Raw genomic sequence first — 8,130 nt, forward strand, 5'->3', positions numbered from 1 at the left:
CATCCGTCGATATCTCCGCTTCTATTGGGAGTAGAGGGTCGTCATTGTAGTCCAAAATGTAGGGTTTTGAAAGGGCTTTAATTTGGTACCTGTCCGAAGCCTGTATCTCTAACCGTTTAGGAGATATCGAAGGTTAAAGTTTTCTAACCTTTCTCCGTCGATATCCAGCCTTCATCCGTCGATATCTCCGCTTCTATTGGGAGTAGAGGGTCGTCATTGTAGTCCAAAATGTAGGGTTTTGAAAGGGCTTTAATTTGGTACCTGTCCGAAGCCTGTATCTCTAACCGTTTAGGAGATATCGAAGGTTAAAGTTTTCTAACCTTTCTCCGTCGATATCCAGCCTTCATCCGTCGATATCTCCGCTTCTATTGGGAGTAGAGGGTCGTCATTGTAGTCCAAAATGTAGGGTTTTGAAAGGGCTTTAATTTGGTACCTGTCCGAAGCCTGTATCTCTAACCGTTTAGGAGATATCGAAGGTTAAAGTTTTCTAACCTTTCTCCGTCGATATCCAGCCTTCATCCGTCGATATCTCCGCTTCTATTGGGAGTAGAGGGTCGTCATTGTAGTCCAAAATGTAGGGTTTTGAAAGGGCTTTAATTTGGTACCTGTCCGAAGCCTGTATCTCTAACCGTTTAGGAGATATCGAAGGTTAAAGTTTTCTAACCTTTCTCCGTCGATATCCAGCCTTCATCCGTCGATATCTCCGCTTCTATTGGGAGTAGAGGGTCGTCATTGTAGTCCAAAATGTAGGGTTTTGAAAGGGCTTTAATTTGGTACCTGTCCGAAGCCTGTATCTCTAACCGTTTAGGAGATATCGAAGGTTAAAGTTTTCTAACCTTTCTCCGTCGATATCCAGCCTTCATCCGTCGATATCTCCGCTTCTATTGGGAGTAGAGGGTCGTCATTGTAGTCCAAAATGTAGGGTTTTGAAAGGGCTTTAATTTGGTACCTGTCCGAAGCCTGTATCTCTAACCGTTTAGGAGATATCGAAGGTTAAAGTTTTCTAACCTTTCTCCGTCGATATCCAGCCTTCATCCGTCGATATCTCCGCTTCTATTGGGAGTAGAGGGTCGTCATTGTAGTCCAAAATGTAGGGTTTTGAAAGGGCTTTAATTTGGTACCTGTCCGAAGCCTGTATCTCTAACCGTTTAGGAGATATCGAAGGTTAAAGTTTTCTAACCTTTCTCCGTCGATATCCAGCCTTCATCCGTCGATATCTCCGCTTCTATTGGGAGTAGAGGGTCGTCATTGTAGTCCAAAATGTAGGGTTTTGAAAGGGCTTTAATTTGGTACCTGTCCGAAGCCTGTATCTCTAACCGTTTAGGAGATATCGAAGGTTAAAGTTTTCTAACCTTTCTCCGTCGATATCCAGCCTTCATCCGTCGATATCTCCGCTTCTATTGGGAGTAGAGGGTCGTCATTGTAGTCCAAAATGTAGGGTTTTGAAAGGGCTTTAATTTGGTACCTGTCCGAAGCCTGTATCTCTAACCGTTTAGGAGATATCGAAGGTTAAAGTTTTCTAACCTTTCTCCGTCGATATCCAGCCTTCATCCGTCGATATCTCCGCTTCTATTGGGAGTAGAGGGTCGTCATTGTAGTCCAAAATGTAGGGTTTTGAAAGGGCTTTAATTTGGTACCTGTCCGAAGCCTGTATCTCTAACCGTTTAGGAGATATCGAAGGTTAAAGTTTTCTAACCTTTCTCCGTCGATATCCAGCCTTCATCCGTCGATATCTCCGCTTCTATTGGGAGTAGAGGGTCGTCATTGTAGTCCAAAATGTAGGGTTTTGAAAGGGCTTTAATTTGGTACCTGTCCGAAGCCTGTATCTCTAACCGTTTAGGAGATATCGAAGGTTAAAGTTTTCTAACCTTTCTCCGTCGATATCCAGCCTTCATCCGTCGATATCTCCGCTTCTATTGGGAGTAGAGGGTCGTCATTGTAGTCCAAAATGTAGGGTTTTGAAAGGGCTTTAATTTGGTACCTGTCCGAAGCCTGTATCTCTAACCGTTTAGGAGATATCGAAGGTTAAAGTTTTCTAACCTTTCTCCGTCGATATCCAGCCTTCATCGTCGATATCTCCGCTTCTATTGGAGTAGAGGGTCGTCATTGTAGTCCAAAATGTAGGGTTTTGAAAGGGCTTTAATTTGGTACCTGTCCGAAGCCTGTATCTCTAACCGTTTAGGAGATATCGAAGGTTAAAGTTTTCTAACCTTTCTCCGTCGATATCCAGCCTTCATCCGTCGATATCTCCGCTTCTATTGGGAGTAGAGGGTCGTCATTGTAGTCCAAAATGTAGGGTTTTGAAAGGGCTTTAATTTGGTACCTGTCCGAAGCCTGTATCTCTAACCGTTTAGGAGATATCGAAGGTTAAAGTTTTCTAACCTTTCTCCGTCGATATCCAGCCTTCATCCGTCGATATCTCCGCTTCTATTGGGAGTAGAGGGTCGTCATTGTAGTCCAAAATGTAGGGTTTTGAAAGGGCTTTAATTTGGTACCTGTCCGAAGCCTGTATCTCTAACCGTTTAGGAGATATCGAAGGTTAAAGTTTTCTAACCTTTCTCCGTCGATATCCAGCCTTCATCCGTCGATATCTCCGCTTCTATTGGGAGTAGAGGGTCGTCATTGTAGTCCAAAATGTAGGGTTTTGAAAGGGCTTTAATTTGGTACCTGTCCGAAGCCTGTATCTCTAACCGTTTAGGAGATATCGAAGGTTAAAGTTTTCTAACCTTTCTCCGTCGATATCCAGCCTTCATCCCTTTCTCCGTCGATATCTCCGCTTCTATTGGGAGTAGAGGGTCGTCATTGTAGTCCAAAATGTAGGGTTTTGAAAGGGCTTTAATTTGGTACCTGTCCGAAGCCTGTATCTCTAACCGTTTAGGAGATATCGAAGGTTAAAGTTTTCTAACCTTTCTCCGTCGATATCCAGCCTTCATCCGTCGATATCTCCGCTTCTATTGGGAGTAGAGGGTCGTCATTGTAGTCCAAAATGTAGGGTTTTGAAAGGGCTTTAATTTGGTACCTGTCCGAAGCCTGTATCTCTAACCGTTTAGGAGATATCGAAGGTTAAAGTTTTCTAACCTTTCTCCGTCGATATCCAGCCTTCATCCGTCGATATCTCCGCTTCTATTGGGAGTAGAGGGTCGTCATTGTAGTCCAAAATGTAGGGTTTTGAAAGGGCTTTAATTTGGTACCTGTCCGAAGCCTGTATCTCTAACCGTTTAGGAGATATCGAAGGTTAAAGTTTTCTAACCTTTCTCCGTCGATATCCAGCCTTCATCCGTCGATATCTCCGCTTCTATTGGGAGTAGAGGGTCGTCATTGTAGTCCAAAATGTAGGGTTTTGAAAGGGCTTTAATTTGGTACCTGTCCGAAGCCTGTATCTCTAACCGTTTAGGAGATATCGAAGGTTAAAGTTTTCTAACCTTTCTCCGTCGATATCCAGCCTTCATCCGTCGATATCTCCGCTTCTATTGGGAGTAGAGGGTCGTCATTGTAGTCCAAAATGTAGGGTTTTGAAAGGGCTTTAATTTGGTACCTGTCCGAAGCCTGTATCTCTAACCGTTTAGGAGATATCGAAGGTTAAAGTTTTCTAACCTTTCTCCGTCGATATCCAGCCTTCATCCGTCGATATCTCCGCTTCTATTGGGAGTAGAGGGTCGTCATTGTAGTCCAAAATGTAGGGTTTTGAAAGGGCTTTAATTTGGTACCTGTCCGAAGCCTGTATCTCTAACCGTTTAGGAGATATCGAAGGTTAAAGTTTTCTAACCTTTCTCCGTCGATATCCAGCCTTCATCCGTCGATATCTCCGCTTCTATTGGGAGTAGAGGGTCGTCATTGTAGTCCAAAATGTAGGGTTTTGAAAGGGCTTTAATTTGGTACCTGTCCGAAGCCTGTATCTCTAACCGTTTAGGAGATATCGAAGGTTAAAGTTTTCTAACCTTTCTCCGTCGATATCCAGCCTTCATCCGTCGATATCTCCGCTTCTATTGGAGTAGAGGTCGTCATGTAGTCCAAAATGTAGGGTTTTGAAAGGGCTTTAATTTGGTACCTGTCCGAAGCCTGTATCTCTAACCGTTTAGGAGATATCGAAGGTTAAAGTTTTCTAACCTTTCTCCGTCGATATCCAGCCTTCATCCGTCGATATCTCCGCTTCTATTGGGAGTAGAGGGTCGTCATTGTAGTCCAAAATGTAGGGTTTTGAAAGGGCTTTAATTTGGTACCTGTCCGAAGCCTGTATCTCTAACCGTTTAGGAGATATCGAAGGTTAAAGTTTTCTAACCTTTCTCCGTCGATATCCAGCCTTCACCGTCGATATCTCCGCTTCTATTGGGAGTAGAGGTCGTCATTGTAGTCCAAAATGTAGGGTTTTGAAAGGGCTTTAATTTGGTACCCCGAAGCCTGTATCTCTAACCGTTTAGGAGATATCGAAGGTTAAAGTTTTCTAACCTTTCTCCGTCGATATCCAGCCTTCATCCGTCGATATCTCCGCTTCTATTGGGAGTAGAGGTCGTCATTGTAGTCCAAAATGTAGGGTTTTGAAAGGGCTTTAATTTGGTACCTGTCCGAAGCCTGTATCTCTAACCTCTAACCGTTTAGGAGATATCGAAGGTTAAAGTTTTCTAACCTTTCTCCGTCGATATCCAGCCTTCATCCGCGATATCTCCGCTTCTATTGGGAAGTAGAGGGTCGCCATGTAGTCCAAAATGTAGAGGTTTTGAAAGGCTTTAATTTGGTACCAGTCCGAAAGCCTGTATCTCTAACCGTTTAGAGATATCGAAGGATTTTTAAAGTTTTCAACCTTCCGTCTCCAGCCCCTCGATATCTCCGCTTCTACTGGGAGTAGAGGGTCGTCATGTTAGTCCAAATGTAGGGTTTTGAAAGGGCTTTAATTTGTACCTGTCCAAGCCTGTATCTCTAACCGTTTAGGAAGATATCGAAGGTTAAAGTTTTCCAACCTTTCTCCGTCGATATCCAGCTTCATCCGTCGATATCTCCGCTTCTATTGGGAGTAGAGGGTCGTCCATTGTAGTCCAAAATGTAGGGTTTTGAAAGGGCTTTAATTTGGTACCTGTCCGAAGCCTGTATCTCTAACCGTTTAGGAGATATCGAAGGTTAAATTTTTCTAACCCTTCTCCGTCGATATCCAGCCTTCATCCGTCGATATCTCCGCTTCTATGGGAGAGTGAGGTCGTCCATTGTAGTCCAAAATGTAGGGTTTTGAAAGGCTTTAATTTGGTACCTGTCCGAAGCCTGTATCTCTAACCGTTTAGAGATACGAAGGTTAAAGTTTTCAACCTTTCTCCGTCGATATCCACCTTCATCGTCGATATCTCCGCTTCATTGGGAGTAGAGGGTCGCCATTGTAGTCCAAAATGTAGGGTTTTGAAAGGGCTTTAATTTGGTACCTGTCCGAAGCCTGTATCTCTAACCGTTTAGGAGATATCGAAGTGTAAAGTTTTCAACCTTCTCCGTCGATATCCAGCCTTCATCGCGATATCTCCGCTTCTATGGGAGTAGAGAGTCGTCCATGTAGTCCAAAATGTAGGTTTTGAAAGGGCTTTAATTTGGTACCTGTCCGAAGCCTGTATCTCTAACCGTTTAGGAGATATCGAAGGTTAAATTTTCAACCTTTCTCCGTCGATATCCAGCCTTCATCCGTCGATATCTCCGCTTCTATTGGGAGTAGAGGGTCGTCATTGTAGTCCAAAATGTAGGGTTTTGAAAGGGCTTTAATTTGGTACCTGTCCGAAGCCTGTAACTCTAACCTTTAGGAGATATCGAAGGTTAAAGTTTTCAACCTTTTCCGTCATATCCAGCTCATCGATATCTCCGCTTCTATGGGAGTAGAGGTCGTCATGTAGTCCAAAATGTAGGGGGTTTTGAAAGGGCTTTAATTTGGTACCTGTCCGAAGCCTGATCTCTAACCGTTTAGGAGATATCGAAGGTTAAAGTTTCCTAACCTTTCTCCGTCGATATCCAGCCTTCATCCGTCGATATCTCCGCTTCTATTGGGTAGAGAGTCGTCCATGTAGTCCAAAATGTAGGGTTTTGAAAGGGCTTTAATTTGGTACCTGTCCGAAGCCTGTATCTCAACCGTTTAGGAGATATCGAAGGTTAAAGTTTTCAATTTCTCCTCGTCGCTTCATCCGTCGATATCTCCGCTTCTATTTGGAGTAGAGGGTCGTCCATGTAGTCAAAATGTAGGGTTTGAAAGGGCTTTAATTTGGTACCTGTCCGAAGCCTGTATCTCTAACCGTTTAGGAGATATCGGAGGTTAAAGTTTTCTAACCTTTCTCCGTCGATATCCAGCCTTCATCCGTCGATATCTCCGCTTCTATGTGGAGTAGAGGTCGTCCATGTAGTCCAAAATGTAGGGTTTTGAAAGGGCTTTAATTTGGTACCTGTCCGAAGCCTGTATCTCTAACCGTTTAGGAGATATCGAAGGTTAAAGTTTTCTAACCTTTCTCCGTCGATATCCAGCCTTCATCCGTCGATATCTCCGCTTCTATGGAGATAGAGGTCGTCCATGTAGTCCAAAATGTAGGGTTTTGAAAGGGCTTTAATTGGTACCTGTCCGAAGCCTTGATCTCTAACCGTTTAGAGAGATCGAAGGTTAAAGTTTTCAACCTTTCCCGTCGAATCCAGCTTCACGTCGATATCTCCGCTTCTACTGGGAGTAGAGGGTCGTCCATGTAGTCCAAAATGTAGGGTTTTGAAAAGGGCTTTAATTTGTACCTGTCCGAAGCCTGTATCTCTAACCGTTTAGGAGATATCGAAGGTTAAAGTTTTCAACCTTTCTCCGTCGATATCCAGCCTTCCCCGATATCTCCGCTTCTACTGGGAGTAGAGGTCGTCCATGTAGTCCAAAATGTAGGGTTTGAAAGGGCTTTAATTTGGGCGTCCCGAAGCCTGTATCTCTAACCGTTTAGGAGATATCGAAGGTAAAGTTTTCAACCTTTCTCCGTCGATATCCAGCTTCATCGTCATATCTCCGCTTTCTACTGGAGTAGAGGGTCGTCATTGAGTCCAAAATGTAGGGTTTTGAAAGGCTTTAATTTGGTACCTGTCCGAAGCCTGTATCTCTAACCGTTTAGGAGATATCGAAGGTTAAAGTTTTCAACCTTTCTCCGTCGATATCCAGCCTTCATCGTCGATATCTCCGCTTCTATGGAGTAGAGGGTCTGCCATTGTAGTCCAAAATGTAGGGTTTTGAAAGGCTTTAATTTGGTACCTGTCCGAAGCCTGTATCTCTAACCGTTTGTAGAGATATCGAAGGATTTTTAATAATTTGAATCAGATCGTTCATAGTCTCCGCTTCTACTGGGATGAGAGTCCGTCATGTAGAAAAGGGTGATAAGGGCTTTATTGGGCAAACGTTCGAGTCTGTTTCTTGAAACGTTTAGGAGATACGAAAGGTACATTTTTTAGTAAATTTTCAACTTGATTCTGATTAAATGTTCGATATCTCCGTGTCTACGGAATGAGTAGCGAGATCTATGTATGGCAAAGTGTGTTTGATAAGGCTTAATTTGAGAAAGCCGTCCCGCGTATCTCTAGACGTTTTAGGAGATACGAGGATTAAAGTAGTTTAACTTTATCTGAGATAATTTGACCATTTAACATCGTCGATATCTCCGCTTCTACTGGGATTGTGAGAGGTCACGTTATGTGTAGTTAATGAGGGTTTTGATACAGGAGCTATATTGGGAAGCCCCTTGTCCTGAAGCTTATCTTAGCGTTAGGAGACCGAAGTTTACATTTTTAAATTTTAAGTTAATTTTTAATTGAAATTTGAATTTAAATGTTCATATCTCCGCTTCTACGGGAATTGCGATAGTTTATGGTGAGAATAGGGTTGATACAGGACTAATTGAGGCAAAAAGCGCTTCCTGTTATCTTTGACCGTTTAGAGATACCGAAGGTTACATTTTTTAAATTTTAAGTTAATTTTTAATTGAAATTTGAACAAAATGTTCATATCTCCGCTTCTACTGGAATTGAGAGTCGAGATTTATGGTGAAGAAATAGGGTTATAAGGACATATTGAGGCAAAAGCGGCGTTCCTTGTATCTTGAGCCGTTTAGGAATACGAAGGTTACATTTTTAAATTTTTAAGTTAATTTACTCTTG

The sequence above is a fragment of the Harpegnathos saltator genome, unplaced genomic scaffold (genome assembly GCF_003227715.2).
Source record: "Harpegnathos saltator strain DR-91 unplaced genomic scaffold, Hsal_v8.6 scaffold155, whole genome shotgun sequence".
In the NCBI taxonomy this organism is placed as follows: Eukaryota; Metazoa; Arthropoda; class Insecta; order Hymenoptera; family Formicidae; genus Harpegnathos; species Harpegnathos saltator.